This window comes from Paramisgurnus dabryanus, chromosome 21 (genome assembly GCF_030506205.2).
Source record: "Paramisgurnus dabryanus chromosome 21, PD_genome_1.1, whole genome shotgun sequence".
In the NCBI taxonomy this organism is placed as follows: domain Eukaryota; kingdom Metazoa; phylum Chordata; class Actinopteri; order Cypriniformes; family Cobitidae; genus Paramisgurnus; species Paramisgurnus dabryanus.
In genome coordinates, this window is record NC_133357.1 from 19,932,483 (window position 1) to 19,953,146 (window position 20,664).

General features: G+C 35.3%; 1 long non-coding RNA gene across 1 annotated transcript; it reads right to left on the reverse strand.

Annotated features, from left to right (window-relative positions):
- Positions 1 to 17,330: 17,330 nt before the first annotated feature.
- Positions 17,331 to 19,841, reverse strand: LOC135776087 (uncharacterized). Its single transcript, XR_010544034.2, has 5 exons — positions 19,532 to 19,841; positions 19,248 to 19,332; positions 18,766 to 18,846; positions 18,098 to 18,155; positions 17,331 to 17,976 (listed from the first exon to the last, which is right to left on the reverse strand). It is a non-coding gene; the product is annotated as an uncharacterized lncRNA (long non-coding RNA).
- Positions 19,842 to 20,664: the final 823 nt, after the last annotated feature.

Consider the following 20,664-nt stretch of genomic DNA (forward strand, 5'->3'; position numbering starts at 1 on the left):
TTCAGTTGGTCAATAATTCTTTGGAGAGTGAGCCTGTACAGGTAGCCTTTCCTGAGTTAACTGTATCACCTGAAGTTTGTCCCGAAGTGTTTCAGGAAGGAAAGTTGTTGAATTTTGAAAGACTTAAATGTCTACCTTTTCAAACAGCAGACAAGAAAAGTATTTACCAAGTCTGTGTAAAAACAGCATACTTTAATGATTTGTGTGACAGACGGGAGACTAAATGGAGAGAAAGACTGTCAGTTGTTGATAATATTTCTCCTTCCTGGAGGCTTTTTTACAAAAGCCCCCTTCCAAAACGCTCAGGTGATTTACAGTGGAGAATATTACACTGTGTGTTAGCCACTAATGTTTTTGTCTCAAAATTCAACTCAACTGTATTGCCTTTTTGTAATTTTTGCAATGGGCCTGATACCGTGTTCCATGTTTTTAATGATTGTCCACGGTTAGAGCCACTTTTTGCATTGTTGGAAGGGATCTTGGTAGGGTTGGGCTTTGTTTTTAACAAAATGATTTTTATTTATGGATACAAGTATTCCAAAGCAAACAAAGAGCGTTGTACTTTTGCCAATTTCATAATTGGTCAGGCAAAATTGGCTATTTGGAAGACTTGTAGGCTTTCTAATGAAGGACGAACAGTTAATGTTTTGAAAATGTTCAAAGCATTGGTTGAATCGCGAATAAGGGTAGAATACTTATTTTTTAAAACTACAGACAATATGGTTGAATTTACATATAAATGGTGTGCAAATAGTGGCTTGTTTGCAGTTGGTGATGGTGATTCTTTGATATTTGTTTGGTAATTTTTTGTGAGCAATTTTTGTATTACCGTGAAGAATGTGTAATTTAACTGATTAAAGATATATTTAAACCTCTCTCTCTCTCTCTCTCTCTCTCTCTCTCTCTCTCTCTCTCTCTCTCTCTCTCTCTCTCTCTCTCTCTCTCTTCTCTCTCTCTCTCTCTCTCTCTCTCTCTCCCATTCTCTTTCATTTTCTGCATTATGCCAATATTTCCATATATTGATGTAGATTAGTGTCTGATCGAGGCGTTTTAGGCTGGTCTGGATCAGCAATCTTTAGATAGAACACATTTTTTGGTTTGAGACTTTGATCATTGCAAAATAATACTAAATAAAAAGAAAAACATGAAATCGTATCATATGACCCCTTTAAGTTTTTATAAGGAACTCAGAAATAAATCTAATATACTCCCAGGGCACTATGATCAGAACTCTGTAAATCGTCGCCACAACAACACCTTGCAAAAAGGTCAATCTGCCTGTTGCAGCACTCTGCTGCCTTTTCATATTATGTATTGCATCTGTTCAGAACTAGAAAAATCCAGGAGACTTAAAAGTCTCAATAGCAGCACTTGCAGAAAAGGCCACGTGTAGTGATTTCAGCCCAGCCTGGGGACGTATGGTGATACTAATGCTTTTGAACAACTCCAGGTGTGTGACGAGTCACATGTGACCCCCTACCAACCACCTGAACCTTTGTGTTCGCCCCAGGGTACGACAACTGTACTGAGCTGACCTACTTTCTACTCTAGATATGTTGTGGGTCACACTGGGATTGCAGGTAGCGACTCTTGCGATTACTGTGTGACAACAAAGGCCAGCACAACATTGTTTGTCGAATTCTCTATTGAGTGCTCTAGAATAACACTTACATATTCCTTTTGATGTCCTGTAACATACAAGGACATGCACACTGTTCTTTTTTTGTTGAAGAGCCCTTCAGATAAATAAGATTGAACAGAGAGGATTATGGGTAGATGGCATTTCGCAGTCAAGCGTGAAGGGATAACCATGAAATGTTTTGTTATTTTGTTATAGTCTTTCTTTGCTAGCCCAGAGAAATTTGAATATTTAAAGTATACTGTAATTAAAGTCTGTTTAAATTAATTTCAGAGAATTGTTTCTAAACACATTATAATTGTTTAGCCTGGCTAACCCAAGACCAGTCTCATAGAGAATGAGACATGGTCTGGGAACCACATGCTCATTTTCTCGTATTTGAGGCGTGGTTTATGAATGCCCAGAGCCGTTTGTTGGGTGCTACGAATGTCTATCAAATGCGTCTGTTTGTAGCTCATAGCCAATCGTTTCAATTATACCAGATGACATAAGTACAGCAACATAAAGTCAAGCGTCGACAACTTTTATCGGGGTACGTGTGCACACAGCTTAAAGCTATGCAACTAAACTGGTAGCTGTATATTTATATTGAAAAGCAACACAACTTAGTGGCACTGTGACAACCACAGTACAGGCATAATGACAATATGATATTAAAGGTGCAAAAGAGGATGTTTGTTTTATACATTTTTGCAATATTACTTGAAACTGTCTTTACTAAATGATAAAAGATTATTTATTAGGTGCACTGAAAGTAATAATATTAATATACGTCATCTGTGCACAAGATAGGGCCTTAAAAACATCAGCCAATTGCTCATGCGGTCATCGCATAAGGGATTGGCCCTCTGGCTTGTCAATCACTGCCATTACGATCCTTGTGAGAGACGTGCGTGCTCCAGTAACTAAACACAGGTGACGCATGTGCATAGCGCATGAAACTCCGTCTTAAGTTTTGTTTTGTTTTCATTGTCGATCCTGCTTTCCTCCTCGAATTTGCACCACGGTAGAGAAGAAACTCGAAGGAGGACGCAAAAGAAAGACTTTTTAAGCCGCTGGGAATAGGAGAAAATTGTCAGAAGAACGTAATGTAAACAGAGTCGTTATTGGAGAAACATTTCAACGCTGGAGAGCAATGAAGGAACAGAGAGGTGTCAAGACAGACGCGCAGTTCGCAAAATTCTTCCCCGACAGGTAACAGTGATTATTCTTTCTTTGGGGAATAATATTTGTTGTACTGTTATTCAAGTATATTGACGTTGTTCTTGTACTGTAGTTGTAAGGCAGTGACCAGTCTGCTACATGCTAGTTGAAATGGGAGCGTCGACTGATCTAACGTTTTAACGTCTTATTTGTTTATTATCATCATTTCACATAATGAATCCACTGACGCGAGTCAGGCGACACAGCATATGCCGGTGGTAAACAAACACTCATGTTCAAATACTCGTGCACGAGTTTTGGAAGGTCGTTCCCTAGAAATGAGCTGTGAAGGAGGGAGGCTGTTCTTACACATGCGCTCATTAAAAAATCTCAGTAACCGTTTTTGGATTCTCAGTCGGCAAAAAACATCCTCTTTTGCGCCTTTAATAAATACACCTTACCATTTATAAGTTAAATGGACTTCGTTGACGACAATGCCTAGCAGGTTGGTCCTATATAACTCCGTGGCTAACATGTCTTGCCATATCCAAACCTAAACTAAACTCAAAACACTGTCTAAGGCTGCAAAGGCTAAGGCTGAAAAGTAACTTCGCATCTGCTGCCGTGTTGGATACAAAAAACTGCTTCGGTGTGTCGCATCGTCTTGCTGCCCCCTCCCTGTTCTGTGATTGGTTCCCTAAATACACCTTACCATTTATAAGTTAAATGGACTTCGTTGACGACGATGCCTAGCAGGTTGGTCCTATATAACTCCGTGGCTAACATGTCTTGCCATATCCAAACCTAAACTAAACTCAAAACACTGTCTAAGGCTGCAAAGGCTAAGGCTGAAAAGTAACTTCGCATCTGCTGCCGTGTTGGATACAAAAAACTGCTTCGGTGTGTCGCATCGTCTTGCTGCCCCCTCCCTGTTCTGTGATTGGTTCCCTATTTTAGGGGTAAAATTGGTCTATGGTTTCCATGCTATACTTGCAGCATGAATACATTTGTGCGCAAGGCAGCATGAGGAAACCCAGGCTAATAAATGTTAGAAATGTATTGCTGAAACGTTACAAAGACTGAACTATGTAGTACTCTATTGTGGAACAGTTTTTCCACATTTCTGTGTTCAGGATTATTTGGGCGGTGGCTCGATGACGCACTGTAGCCACAGAGCAAAGCCCCACCCACAATCACAAACATCCATTTAGGTTGTAGCTGTATTTAAAAGTTGACAGAGATGGCTGCTTTCCCGCGAGTGGGTGTGGTTTCAATAAGTTAAAAGGTTTCAATAAATTTGATAACTTATTTATTTATTTGCAGTGTCACAACCTAAGAACACATTAAATATTGTACTTTACACAGACTTTAAACATTTATTTTTTTGTGAAATTTAATTGTTTATGTTTTATTATGAATACGAATATGGTTTGCTTTAAAAGGGACATTTTTATCAATGTAAAATACATCTTTAGTGTCCCCAGTGTGTGTGTGTGTGTATGCGTGTGTGTATGCGTGTGTGTGTGTGTGTGTGTGTGTGTGTGTGTGTGTGTGTGTGTGTGTGTGTGTGTGTGTGTAAGTAGTTTTAGCTCAAAATACCATATAGATAATTAATTATAACATATTAAAATTGCCACTTTGTAGGTGTGAGCAAAATGTTACAAGTGTAGTAAACCTTATGTTTAAGTTTTGTTTGTGAAACATACCGTAGGAACCTAACAAACATGTCTGAGGATATGAAATCAGGGTGTAACACAGCTGGTATTTTGCTTTTTGTACAGAATCAAATCCCTTTCTGTTTGAGGAAGTGCTGATCTTACAGTTCTTATAAGCTCCTTCATTCTATCAGCTCAATTTTAAGAGTGTTGTTGCCCTACACACACAATCTCCCTCGCTGCTCTCTTTGTCCTTTCTTCTCTTTATCACTTCTCCTCTTGATTTCAGGGCCATCTTCCTTCATGTAATATTGGTGTCATATCTAGCTGAGCATAGACACACAGACAGCTGATAAATACAATATGGCCAGTGGATCATATTATTGTGTGGGTCAATGTAGCTGCGGGCAAGCCTTCTGATCTGATCCTGGACATCATTTTGTCCCCAACTCTTCATAAAAGACTATCTGTTGAAAATGAGATGGCACTGATATTTGTTCTGTAATAGGTTTGCTTCACATGGCAAAAACCATAATCTTATTTTGTAAAGCATTTGCTAGTTTCTCTAGTTTGAAAAAATATATTTAATCAGTTCAATATTCAATCATATTTTTAATATTAAAATATCATGTTCAAATATTTGAGGGGATTTTGTTGGTCTGTCTGAAATTGTATCGGATAAGTTGGTGTGGTATGTGACTAACAGTGTTTTAGCCTCGAGTCCAAATCGAGTCCGAGTCAAGACCAGAGATCACGTGTTGAGTCGACGTGTTGATACTGAATCCACAACATCCATCTTTATCTGGACTCCGTCTTTACTCAGACTTGACACTTAATCTCTGGTCTTGACTTAGACTCGAGTTGAACTCAATACAACACTGGTGACCAAACCTATGGGAAGTTATATTCATGAGCTAAACCTTCACTATGTTGTTAAAACAGCTTTTCCGCACAACGGTTTAAAACAATTACACCAAATATCTGATCCACTTACTTTATGCACTTTCAATGAAGTTCAGATATTGTAACAGTCCTGTCTTGTATTTCCCCAGTCCATGTCTCTTATTTTGAAGGGATGTCTTTGTCTGCCATGTCTGTAGTGCCCTGTAGTTATTTTGGCTGCGTCCGAAACCGCATACTGTATAGTAGGTACTGAATAAGATGAAGTACCTACTTACTTGCCGTTAAAACAGTAGGTACTGTATAGTATGAATCCTTGTAGTATGAATGAGATTCGGACGTACTACATCTGCCATGTTGCTACATCATGTGTCATACGTCGTCATCACGTCATGTCATTCCAGCGTGAAAACAGCTGCATGATCTTCTTCTTCGTTGGATAACTCCTCTGCCAGGGCATCATGGGATGGTGAAGTGTCCATCGTATGCACACTGCAAAATCTAACCGGAAGTAGTAGGTCATCCGGGTACTTTTCGCATACTGTTTTTCGAATACTATGTATTCGGACATACTACTCACCTCGCCTACTGCGTTTCGCGTACTATATAGTATGAAGTAGGCGGTTTTGGACGCAGCATTTGTTTCATTTGTCCTTGTCTGATTGTCTTCCCAGGTGTGTCTTGTTATCTTGTTAACCCATGTGTATATATTGCCCTTGTGTTTCAGCTGTCCTTTGTCAAGTATTATTTAACTGTACGTTGGTTCTATTCTTTGTGCGTCTCCTGTATGCATTATCTTGTTTTATTTATATTAAAGAGGATATATATTTTGCATTTCCATGTTTCAGTGCTATAATTGGGTCCCAAGTGCTCCTATCAACCTAAAAAATGTGAAAGAAAATCAACCCAGTAACTTAATTTTGGTGAGCCATTCTCTGCAAGCATGTGAAAAAAGAGGTAATTGAAAGTTGTCTCCCCTTGTGATGTCAGAAGGGGATAATACCACCCCTTAATCTGCACTATCCAACCACAGCATTGCCATTAAATGCAGAGATCAACTCATTTGCATTTTAAAGGACACACCCAAAATGGCACATTTTTGCTCACGCCTACAAAGTGGAAATTTTAACATGTTATAATAAATTATTTATATGATTTTTTTGCTAAAAGTTCTCCATCATTACAGCTATACAGATCCCAGCTTGAAAGATGCAGGTGTTTGCAGTTTATTTTGAATGATTTTATTTTGAATGATTTTCAGGGTTGATTTTCTTTTAAAAGTGTAAACACATCTTTAAAGGACTTTTTAAGGTTTATTAAGTGTGGTGTACTGTATGTGATTGAAAGGAAGATTATGTGATGGAATTTGTACACATGAATAGCTTTTCAACTGAATCATTTATTTTTCCTTTGACCCCCAACTGATTGACAAAACACACTTTTAGACAAACACTTGCATTAGTTACCATGATGATACAGTATGTTCCTTGGCACCAGATTAATTTGTTGATATGGCCATGAAACATTGAATGGTATGTGTTTTAAATTGCATTTTAAAAACAACTAATGTTTTTACAGACCAATCAAGTTTTTCTTACGTATCTTTTACCACACATCACCATCAGTAACACTCCATTAATCAAACCAGCAGTATGTTCCCTTTAACTTTAATTGTATCCAATCTGAATTTAACAGGAATTAAATTCAGCATTCATTTTAATAAAATCTGTAAAAAAAATAAAAACTTTAGTGATAATATCACTGAAGTACACCTTAGGAAACATAATGAAATAATAAAAACACATCATGACCTTTTCAAAAAAGTTCATTAGATTCATTGTATTTTAATCTTGTCATAGCCCTAACCAATATCTATATAAAGTGTTTAACAAGGCAAAACCTTTACAAGTAACCTCTGGAGCCTACCTACTGTAAGTGCACCCTAATCTCAGGTTATTCCTGGAGGCCCACTGTTCTGCACATTTTGTATGTCTCCCTATTTAACAAAGGTGATTCAAAGCATCAGCTCTTTAGTCGAGATCTCTATAAACAGAACTGACTGCGTCATACAAAATGTGAGACATACAAAATATGCAGAGCACTGGGCCTCCAGGAACGGAGTTAAAAACCACTGCCATAATGTATGCAAACCCCTTGTTTGCAGCAACGGCCATCAATCTTATTACACAGGATGCATTATAATGATATAATGCATCAAAAGAAACACTTAACAGTCCACCAACAAGTCTTTACTCCCAGCTCAAATCACTTATTTAACACTATACCCTGTTATGTCTTGGTGTTTACAGGCAAGTTTGCAGACTACCTTAATGGCCCTTTAAGTATAGCTCCTATGAGTACCAAATTTAATGAAGTGTCTATTCACAAGCACTAAAACAAACGCATTATACATTTATTGGTAACATTTATCCTGAATTATTCCAAACAAAGTCCAGGTTGGCCGCCATCTTAGTCGCGTCCAGTGTTGTGTGTAACGCGTTACAAAGTAACACGTTACAGTAACGTAACTACTTTTTTGAGAAAAAAGTAGTGTAACGCGTTACTACTGAAAATTTGGTAACGTAACGTAGTTCATTTTCCAATTCAGCGCAACTTTACTTTTGGTTAGATTTGACAGCGACACTGCCATCTGCGCGCTTGCACAATAGTCACAAGGTCCACACACATGACAGAGGCTCGTATCAGTCTGCAAAGAAATCATGGCACGCAAGAAGCAGCTGACGCTAACTTTTGAGGGATGGAGGCATCTTAATTTTAATCAATGTTTTATCAACCAATTGCCTGATTTTAATAAATAAGAAATAAATTAAAGAAAACGATTCAGCTTCAAATTTATGTTTAAATGAAATATTTTTTTTAAACATAAATATAAAACTAAATCGTTTTCTTTTATTTATTTCTTATTTATTAAATTCAAGCAATTGGTTGATAAAACATTGATTGAAATTAAGATACAATTAATACAAAACGAAATTCACTTTAGAGAAAGGTTTCTACGAAAACAAACTTAATAAAGTGGTCAAAATCATGTCTACCCACTCCGTTTGAAGTGAATTTCGTTTTGTATTAATTGTATCTTAGCATAGTATCTCGGAAGATCGTGCTTGTTAAATAGCTCTGTGGCTATACTGCACTGAAGCGGCAGTTTAAAATATAAACCCAGAATTCAGCGAACGTCAAGAACAAGAAAAAGGGAAACAACAATCAGACAGAGACGCGGAATTTACATAATGTTACACAGACCATTTTTAAATTTCAATGTTTCTGCACAGAAATACCAACTTGTTCACTTTGTTTGGTATTAATAAGCTGCGCATTGGAGTGCTGGCCGCGGTGCTGAAGACGCGCTCGGACGGAGTACTGGTGACAGCACAGATATTTACGTGCAACCTATTGGAAACTATTATTCGTTATTATATAATTATTATTCGTTATTTTACTTTATTACTTCCACTTAAGAAGAGATCTGCACTTTTTATTTCAATATTTCTCTTTATATAAATACTATTTTGTACTTAAATCTATAATTTCATTATTTTACTAACCCGGCTAACTCATCTGGGCTTTCCGATAGGTTGGACGTAAGGGGAAAATTATAGCTTTCTTCCCCTTGAGAAGAGTTCTGCACTTTTAAACTTAAAAAAAATATCTCTTTACAAAAAAAACTTTTTTTCTTCTATTTAAAAGCTGTAATTTCGTTATTTTACTAACCCAACTAATGACTCCTCCACTTTCCAATAGATTGCACGTAGATATCTGTGTATATGTGCCATCACGTGTCTTCAGCACCGCGGGGAGCAGCCAGCACTCCAATGTGCAGCTTATTAATACCAGACAAAGTTGGTATTTCTGTCCAGAAACATTGAAATTTATACATGGTCCGTGTAACGTAATTTAAATCCCGCGTCTTGGCCTTATTGTTTTCTTCTTGTTCTTGACGTTCGCTGAATTCTGGGTTTATATTTTAAACTGCCGCTCCAGTGCAGTATAGCCACAAAGCTATTTAACAATGAGCACAATCTCCCGAGACACTACAACATGCTACTAATAATTCATTAATAAGAGCTGTTTTCTTGTACACAATTAAATATTTTAAGTTAAATGTACAGTGTTAAAACATGTAAAAAAGACAAGATTTTAACAATGTCAAGATCAAATGCCTGAGTAACAGGGTATTGTGTGTATGTGTTCGTGTGTTTGTGTGTTTCCAAAATATTTTCAAAATACAGGCAAAATAAAAGTAACGTAAAAGTAACGAGTAACGTAAAAAGTTACTTTCCAAAGGCGGTAACTAAGTAAAGTAATGGATTACTTTTTTTAAAAGTAACGAGTAACGAGCAAACACTACTTTTTTAAAGTAACTTCCTCAACACTGCTCGCGTCCGCATTCAGGAGAGAGTATTAGCGTAGTGTACGCATTTTTCTTAGTGACGTATGACAAATTGGGAGGGCGAGGCACAGAGCAGCAGCAGAGTAGCCTCTGTAAGCTGCGTAAGCTCTCATCCTGAATGCGGACGCAACTAAGATGGCGGCGCCTTAATAAAGCTTTAAATATGGATATTTCTACAACAACACCGCTCGGATTACCCTGAGAAGACCTTTGTTTATCATCATGGAGCCGTTTGGATTTAATTTGTGAAGGATGGACGCACTTTTTTTGGACTTGAAGGTCATGGACTATGGGTGACCCCGTAACATTACATTTAATCAACTGAAAGCTCTAAAACATTTTATAAAATATCTGAAAATGTGTTTGTCTGAAAAACGATGGACATATGCAACTCGGACAGCTTGGGGGTGAGTAAATCATAGGTTTAATATCATTTTTGGCCGAACTATCCCTTTAAGATAATCTCCCTATATGATACAATGAAAGCTGCACACTTATCCCTTCACAACCTACACTCTTAAGAAAAAAGGTTCTTCAAAGGTTCTGAAACAATGGTAAAGGTTCTATATAGAACCATAGCTTACTGAACCATTTTTTGCTGAAATGGTTCTTTGTCTTGGCAAAAGGGTTATTTCCCTCCTTTTTTTGATTTTAAATTTAGTCAGTTATTTTCAAGCTGCCTCTTGATTATTTTCACCTGTAAAAGCCCTGAATCATCAGTCTTGCTGAATCGCCTGCAGACTAACAACACAAACAGGTAAGAGAGGAAAATAATCATCATTTACTGTTAAAAACATTTAGAAAATTGAAGTTTTGTGTGTTCTTATTGTAATTTATTTATTTTATAACAAGTAAACTTTATACTGTAAGCTTCATTCCGTTTAAAGCAGGTAAGCTTCATATTGTTTTAAATGATAGGAGACTCTGCTTTAACAATGAATTAGGATAATAATTTGTTAAAGTGTTCAAAAGCATATACATGTATATTTTACATTAAGTTTATTAAACTAATTATGAAAAGAATGTGGTACAACATGTGTTTAGTTTTTTATTGATATTTCAGAGTTTTTATATGTGAGGTAATCTTGCTGGGAGTGAAGGCAGTATGACCGCTTGATATGAGAGACACATCCTGTATTTAAAGGTGATGTATGCATGTTACTTTCAATGCTGACATTAAAATAATAGTTATTTACTGTTAACAACATTTTGAAAATTGAAGTTTTGTGTGTTCTTATTGTACTTTATATCATTTATAACAGGTCAACTTTACACTGTAAGCTTCATTCCATTTATAACAGGTAAGCTTCATACTGTTTTAAATGATATATTTAGGGGACTCTACTTTAACAATGACTTAGGATAATGATTTGTTAAAGTGTTTGTTATAAAGCATATACATGTATATTTTACATTAAGTTTATTAAACTAATTATGAAAAGAATGTGGTACAACATGTGTTTAGTTTTTTTTATTGATATTTCAGAGTTTTCATATGTGAGGTAATCTTACTGGGAGTGAAGGCAGTGCCTATGACCGCTTGATACGAGAGACACATTCTATTTTTAAAGGTGATGTATGCATGTTACTTTCAATCCTGGCATTAAAATAATAATATTTACTGTTTAAACATTTTGTAAATTGAGGTTTTGTGTGTTTTTGATGTACTTTATTTATTTTATAACAGGTCAACATACTGTAAGCTTCATTCCCTTTAAAGCAGGTAATCTTCATATTGTTTTAAATGATATATTTCAGGGACTCTGCTTCAACAATGACTTGGGATAATGATTTGTTAAAGTGTTTGTTATAAAGCATATACATGTATATTTTACATTAAGTTTATTAAACTAATTATGAAAAGAATGTGGTACAACATGTGTTTAGTTTTTTTTTTATTAATATCTCAGAGTTTTCATATGTGAGGTATTCTTGCTAATGCTGGGAGTGAAGGCAGTGCCTATGACCGCTTGATATGAAAGACACATCCTGTTTTTAAAGGTGATGTATGCATGTTACTTTCAATGCTGGCATTAAAATAATAGTTATTTACTGTTTAATTAACATTTTGGAGATTGTGTGTGTGATCTTGTGGCACATTTACTTGTGATAACAGAATTATTTTTGTCTATCTGTTGTAGGTGGATCATGAGTGAAGCTCTGCAGGTCTGCCATTGGCTTGATAACAGTGGTTTATGTGAATTAAGTGAATAAAATTTATTAATAAATCTTTCACCAAGCATTCACCTATTTACTGACAAAACGGGTATCTTGAGCAGAGTCATATTAAAACTTCTGTTAAATCATGTTTTACATACAGTATGTAAGCAAACTCCAGGCTAATCTTAACTTGTTTTGTCTCCATGTCTTATCCTTTCTCCCATCTCCAACAGATCCAAATCTTGTTTGGCCTGATGCTCAACCTTGTATGATGATGACCACAGCCAGGTGATGGGAATCTGTGGTAATCACAGCCTGCGTCTCAAGATCAACATGACAATAGCAGACCATTTCTTATCTTACTCTTATCTGACTAAATGTTCAGCATCATTGCAACAAAACAAAGAACATTGGATGGAGTATTGGAGTATTGGATGATCCCGTAAAGAAAATAATATGGATTTTTTTGGTGAGATTCTACAAAGATTGACACAATCCTATTGACTTTTATTTTTACAGTTAATAATGCATTATAAACATCCCATTCATTTGTATTCTATGTCATCGATCTGTTTGTGCTAAAATGTATACATCTGAATTTAATGTCAATAATATGTTAATATTCAGGATTTATTATCATTTGCATGTTTTGATGTTGCATGTCATGATTTTATTGATTTCATGTAATTGTTGTCTATTTAAAATTATTTTAATTGCCAAATTTTATTGTTAATTTATTTAATATTGAAGCTGTTATTTAACATCCATATCTTATTTGAGTAGTGATTTGTTATATTTGCATAATAATTCATATATTTATTCTGATTGTGATTTTAATGCACATATTTATTATTGTATGACACCTCATGTAATGAAAAAGTGAAAATAAAAGTATGTTCTGATGTCTTGCAATTCTGTTTTTAAACTGTTAAACCTTATAAAGTGCTATAAATAAGAAAAAACAAATAAAAAATAATCCTCCTGACTGCTGATAAATGAAAGGGTTCTTTATAGCACCACTGAGGTTCTATTTAGCACTTTTTCAAGGCAAGGTTCTATATAGAACCATCTAAAAAAGGGTTCTATATAGTACCAGAAAGGGTGCTGCTATTGTTACAAGCTGAAGAACCCTTATTTGGTACTATATAGAACCATTTTTCTTAAGAGTGTACTACCTCAGTTTCCCCTACCAATTTTACCAGCAATTAATTCATAAGGGTCATTCTTTAGATCAAACACCCTCAAGCAAAATAATGACATCCCCCGTTCTGCGTTTCACACTCTCGGTTTACACTCAGTTTTAAATCAATATATCCTTAAATGAAACCTCCTGATCTCAGGCCACAAAACCATGCCAGAAAATCCTTCTGACAAACTGTCTTCACCTCATAAAAAAACCATCAGCTTCTCTTCCGCATCCCCCCAGTCTCATAATTCAGTGCTCATTTGATTTCACCAAAGTGCTGCCCTGAAGGTCAGTGAAGTGCCGACCATCCAATTGCACAGTTTTCAGTGACTGTGTGTGTGTGTGTTATAAGAAGAGTATAGAGTTGACATATTAAGTTAAGAAAATGGAGAAACAGAGACCACTCGGCTGGTTTGGGATATGAGGAATGTCTCTGTGGCAGATGGTATGGCACTATGAACTGTAATATTGAGCTGAGATCTTGGCTTAGCAAAGGCAAATCCAGATGATTTAGTGCACATAAAATGACCAAACTAACATTTTGAGTATGCAGGACTACTGCAAGTCTAAGTTTTGAATGAAATACTACTGTACCATTTACTATTTTACTATTATACTATTATGCAGTGTATACTCCATATTTGACCCCACTATGTGTTTAAGAAACCATACATTATTGTGCATAAGGACATAAGTCTAATTGCTTTTTGCATTATCTATATAAAAAGTAAATTAAACATTTACTGGAGATAACATGTCTTTCAATTTACCTTTGTCCATCTACCACCTTAGAACTCTATAGCATTCACATTATATTTTTCATCATAAATCACTTTCACATGCAACTTTCAAATGTCGTTCAAGGTCACCTGAGGAATGCTGCTGTGGAATGGATAAGGTGGTCTGGTTGCAGAAATATATTACTCTTCGAAGTCTGACAGGTCAGGGGAACAACAAGGTGTCCATCACTTCTTTACTGCTTAAGTTGAAATTGATGACAATGTCCCTGGTTCCTGTTGATCGCTCAAGAAAGTGTTTCATAAATGATGTGACTTCACATGGAATCGATGTGCACTGGGCAATTCATGTCACCTTACCAATATTTCATCCTAATCGTCTAATAATTTCTCTCTGGTATTAGAGTTGGTTTAGTCATCATGGATCAATAGAGAGCTTCAGTAAGTTGTGCTAATATAGAAATCAATCAGACCCTGTTAAGGTGCTTTATCTTAAAGTTTGAGAGCATGGATGGGTTTCATTGATAAACTAAATTATAGTCCAGCCCTCTTGGACATTGAAGACAAGAGTTGTGAGAAACTGAACAGTCCACTTTACATCGATTCAATTCAATTTTATTTATACAGTGCTTTTGTTTAATTGTTTCAAAGCAGCTTTATATTAATAAAAGCAGGAGAAAACACAGAAAAATAGTTCTTGAAGATACGAAGGTGACACATCCCAAGTAACGAGTAATAATGGTCTATTATTGAGGTCATAAAAGCGTGGATAAGCTTCTCTGCATCTAATGCAGACAACATATGGTGTATTTTTGAGATATTTCTAAGATAGAAGAATGCTGTGTGGCAGACGTTGGAGAAATGACTTTTGAAAGATAGACTGTTGTCGAACCTCACACCTGTTCTTGACTGTGGAAGATGGCACAACAGTGCAGCCATGCATGAGCAACTTGTAATCTGACATATTCTGTTTGGAATGCTTCAGTTCGATAACAAGTATCTCTGTGAGCAGGGGGTCAGACTGGGGGTAAAACCAGTACTGATTACCAGGGCCCCAAAGGAAGAGAGGGCCCTTGAAAAGTCTGGAATATATAATGGCGGTGGGGCATGGGGGCCCATCAGGACAGCCTATGCTTAGGGCCTGAGATCTTGTGCAACGCCCCTGTCTGTGAGATCTGATATCACTAATACAGTCTGTTAGCTTAAAAAACTGGTGGGTTTCACTACGATGTGAGGAGATGTAAAGCTGGGTATAATCTCCATAAAAGTGAAAACTTATGTTATGTTTCCTGATGTCTGCTAGAGGTAACATATAAGAAAAGGATAGGGCCTAGAATTGATACCTGCGGTACGCCGTATTTAATCAGACAGTGACATTGACTTTTCCTTATTTACAAAAACAAAATGGTAACAGAATTTTTAATAAGGGGTCTAATAACTGCCAGTTTGAAAGCTGTATGAACGTATCCTAGTTTTAGCGATGAGTTAAATATATTCAGTACTGGGTCTGACACTACTACCTCTTTAGTAATTTTGTGGGAACATGGTTTAATATACACAATAATGATTTGGATAATTTTATTAATTCTGAGAGCTCTTTATTGTAGTAGCTTTAAATGACTCAAGTTGTTCATTTGGTAATCTAGTGTTCAATTTACTATTGGGTAAACTGGTGGCTGCTTGCATAGCTTCAAAGTTTTCCCTAATAACCAGAATTTTGTTAGTGAAGAAGTTAATCAAGTCGTTACTACTGTGTTGAAGTTTCTGTTTCTGTTTGTTCTTTGTTTCTAGTGAGTTTTGCAACTGTGTTGAAGAGGAAACAAGGGTTATTATGATTTTCTTCAATGAGCTTGCTGAGATAGGTACATCTGGCAGTTTTAAGAGCTGTCTGAAGTGTTGAACACTCTCCTTCCATGCAGCACACCATACCTCCTGTGCTTCTCAAATTTCACTCAATTTTTCTCGCTACCTTTAGACTGCAGTATGATGGTTATACCATGATGCTGCCATTTTTCCTTGATTCTCTTTGATCTAATGGGAACGACAGCTTCCAACGTGCTAGAACAAACGTTGTTCAAGGTTTCTATTACAGCATCCAGATCTTCACGGTTATCTGCTACATGTTTTATTTGGAACAGGTCTGCGAGAGTACTAATAAAGCTACCTTTAGTAGTGGAAATTATTTATCATCTGTGAACATTATGTATAAACACTGTCAATATTTTACTCTATTAAAACACAAAAAAAGCGAAAAGGTTTTCATGCTTAGCAAGTAAAGATCCCAATGTGAATCTTCTTAAAGGGATAGTTCGGCCAAAAATGATATTAAACCCATGATTTACTCACCCCCAAGCTGTCCGAGTTGCATATGTCCATCGTTTTTCAGACAAACACATTTTCGGATATTTTATCAAATGTTTTAGATCTTTCAGTTGATTAAATGTAATGTTACAGGGTCCACCCATAGTCCACGACCTTCAAGTCCAAAAAAAGTGCGTCCATCCTTCACAAATTAAATCCAAACGGCTCCAGGATGATAAACAAAGGTCTTCTGAGGGTAATCCGCACGGTGTTGTTGTAGAAATATCCATATTTAAAACTTTATTAACGAAAATAAATACCTTCCGGAAGCGCCGCCATCTTAGTCGCGTCCGCATTCAGGATGAAAGCTTACGCAGCCTACAGAGGCTACTCTGCTGCTGTTCTGTGCCCCCGCCCTCCGAATTTGTCATACGTCACTAAGAAAAGTGCGTACACTACGCTAACACTCACTCCTGAATGTGGACGCGACTAAGATGGCGGCGCTACCGGAAGGTATTTATTTTCGTTAATAAAGTTTTAAATATGGATATTTCTACAACAACACCGCGCGGATTACCCTCAGAAGACCTTTGTTTATCATCCTGGAGCCGTTTGGATTTAATTTGTGAAGGATGGATGCACTTTTTTTGGACTTGAAGGTCGTGGACTATGGGTGCCCAGGTGAAAAAGAAATATATTTAAATAGTATTTTTTGGGACATAGTTAATATATTTAAAAGCTACTATACTAAATGCATATTAAATGTATTATATTGAACCCACTTCAAATATATTAAATGCATTTCAAGATATATTTAAAGTCAATTTTAATATATTTGCATTATATTTAATATATTGAAATTGTGTTAAATTGGAACAACTTCAAATATATTTAGTGCAATTTAAGTGTACTTCTTTAAAATTCATTTGAAATGCACTTCTCATACACTTAAAAATACAGTTAGAATACATTTAAAGCTTAATTTAACTGTGCTTTAAGAAAACTTTAATAGTACTTCAGCATATTAGAAATATACTAGCATTACATTAAAAGAAATGTATTAGCATTACACTACTATTTTATTATAAAGCTGTTTTTAATATTTAAAATGTTATATTAAAATCATTAAATATTAAGACACATACACAGATTTTGAATACAGAACAATTTAATATACTTCATATTGTGTTGTGTACATTACAAAAATATCTAAAGTAAATTAATCAAGCAAGCACAGAGACATACATAATCTCTTGACCAAAGAGAAACATATAAAACAAATATCAGAGAAATGCAATTACAGAGCTACTTCTATCAAATTGTACAACATTAACATTAAATGTATTAATGAAAAGTACACTATGAATATGCAATCACTAAATATTCATAAGCAATGATTATATAATAATCATAATGTAATTCTCTGCATAAAAAGTTAATGAAAAAAAAAATGTTTAAGTGCAATTTAAAGACGGAGTGCACAATGTTTGAAAAACGCTTTGGAAAAGGAAATTGGGCCGACTACCAAAACACACTTGTAGCCAACCAGCAGTAAGGGGCGTGTCTACTAACTGACATCCTTGCAGGGGTTGCGTCTGTGTGTGGTGGCTCTATCAAAAGAAGGTCCAGATTCTATTGGGGTAGAGGCATGTTTGTTTAGGTAATTTCAAATGTTAACATTGGCTTTCAAAAATAGTGCACTCCGCCTTTAACCAACTTAAGATAAACCTATAAAAAGCTGAACTAAAACACACAACAGTTTAGATGTCACATGTTTAAGTGGAGGGTCATTTCTTCTTGCAATTCAGACACCGTAGTAATTGAAGACTGCTTTATCACACGGTCTGTGAAAAGGAAACAAAATATACCAATTAACCAATAATGAATGAACATTTGGCTATCCATGTTTAAAATAAATTGGCATAGATATGCATGTATGGAAGTTTTGTTAACTTCTCAGTTTACCTTTTAAAGCTTTGACTGTGTCCTCATCAAGCGTGTCAGTTTTATCTGTCAGAGCACTCTACAAGTGGGAATGAAGATAGGATTAGAACAGGCTCATGAAATAAAGCAACCTGTGTGTATTACAGGATATGTTTTACATTGATAATTGTGTTTTATTTGAACCTAGATCATTTTCCATTGTTCGTCTATTGTGGTCTTGCAAACTTAAGGTTCACCTCTGTTTAAGGAGATTTAAGGAAATCAGAAATGATGCCAAACAGGGCTCCAGACTGCTATCAAATGGTGGCATTTTGCCACCTAAATTTGATAGTGTGCCACTGAATTTTACATCCGGTCGCACATGTGACTTTATGTGACAAATTTGACTTTTTTTTTGTGATATGACACTGAATTTGAAACAGCACATTGTAGTTTCTGAATCTATAATTAAAGTATTTATTAGTTATACAGTCTAAATTAGTAGACATGTGAATATTTGGTTAGCATGTTGTTTTACCGTGTGTGCCCCTAAATTTTCAGTTGGGGGCCACTGTGCTCCTAGTAAAAAAAGTTAGTCTGGTGCCCTGCCAAATGGTATTTGCAAGGATGACTAGGCCAAGTCCCTTACAGCTTTACAATAAAAAAAACGGTTTTTACAAGAATAATTCAAAAGGACAGAAATTAGCCACCTGGAATGGATGTGTTGCAAACGTTTTTCTTCCGAATCACTCCACATTTGTCCCGATTCAAAAATGTCAATAGCAGTTGATCTGAAAAACAACAGGCAGGTAAATGATGATTAATGATTTGTTTTCGTTTTAAGATTTACTTACCCCGAGTACAATATATTTAAGACAATATAATATAATCAAACCCAGCCTAGGCAGTTTTACAATCTCTCATAAAAGTATCCCTTCTTACAATGTAATTTTTGTGTCCATATGTAATTAGAAATACATTTAAAAATATACAAAAAGACAATAAGGTTGTCAAGATTGAACTGATATAAACATTAGCCATTGAACATTACTGGAGTTATAATAACCATATGGTCATATCATGGTATTTTCAGGTAAGACAGCTCAAACATTCATTTTAAACTAACGTTAGCGTTGTAAGAGAAACATTAGAAAAACTTAAACGTGAAATCAAATAGCAACAACAAACTTACCACCAAGAATAAGTCTTTCTATGCGCTATATCTTCATTTGTTCCTGTCTACTTGGGATCTGGTTGGTCATATTTATGTCGCTGTGCTAAAAAAAAAGAAAGGTTTTAATGATTTCTGAAATGCTTAAGAGAAATGCCTACGTTAGTCAGAAAATAAAGATGTTCAAATTACCACACGCAACACAGACATAACGTTACATAAAAAAGCTGGGTTAAATGTAATGTAATGTTTACTTATTTAATAGTTAACTTAATAAAGAAATGCGAAAATCTGTCATCACTTACCCTCGTGTTGTCTCGTTCATCTCCAAACAAAAATACTTTTTCCCTCGACGTCAGATCCACTAAAACTGCTCACATTTTAAATCGAGTTGTTTTATCTTAGTCCTCTGGTGAAATACGATCGCCGATTAATTAAATAAATACGTTTAATGCAGAGTCGCCATCTAATTTAACAGTTTATACGTTTAACGCAAGCAACCGCATGCACCTCGTGAACTGAACTCACTGAACAACTACAGCTTTCAAATAGCACCGTGGCGTGTTACTATGACAACAACCAATCAGGTTTAGTCACGTGTGTCACGTGTGTTGTTTGAACATAAACACTAGCAAACGTAAGATTTTAAGCAAATCTTTGAAAAAATTATTATGCAATCGGAATGATATAATGTTGAAATGTTTGAGGAAAGTTCAATGTTAGCTTATTACAATTAATGAATCATGTTTTGAAAAAAGTATGTTTTATCCAAATATACTAAAACTTCACTAGAAGTACATTTGTGTTTAGCATATTTCTTAAAAGTGTAATTATGCATATATTTATTACCAGCATACTTTTAGTACACTTAATATAAATACATTAAAAATATTCTTAAGTTTAGCATATTTCTTAAAAATGTAATAAAGCATATATTTATTACCAATGTACTTCTAGTACACTTAATACAAATACATTAAAAATATTCTTAAGTTTAGCACATTTCTTAAAAATGTACTTAAGTATATATTTATTACAAGTGTACTTCTAGTATACTTTAAAAAAATATGTTTAAATGCAATTTAACGTATTTTTAATACACTTCAAATAAGTATGTTGGAAATACAAATGTATTATAAACACACTATTTGTATTTTAAGTATATTTTTAATACATTAAATACTACGTCTTTTTGACCTGGGTGGACCCTGTAACATTACATTTAATCAACTGAAAGATCTAAAACATTTGATAAAATATCCGAAAATGTGTTTGTCTGAAAAATGATGGACATATACACGCGGACAGCTTGGGGGTGAGTAAATCATGGTTTTAATATCATTTTTGGCCGAACTATCCCTTTAAAATATGAAATCTTTCTGTTTAACAGCCATGAGACCGTACGTTCATAAAAAATTGAAATGTTTAATATGTTTTC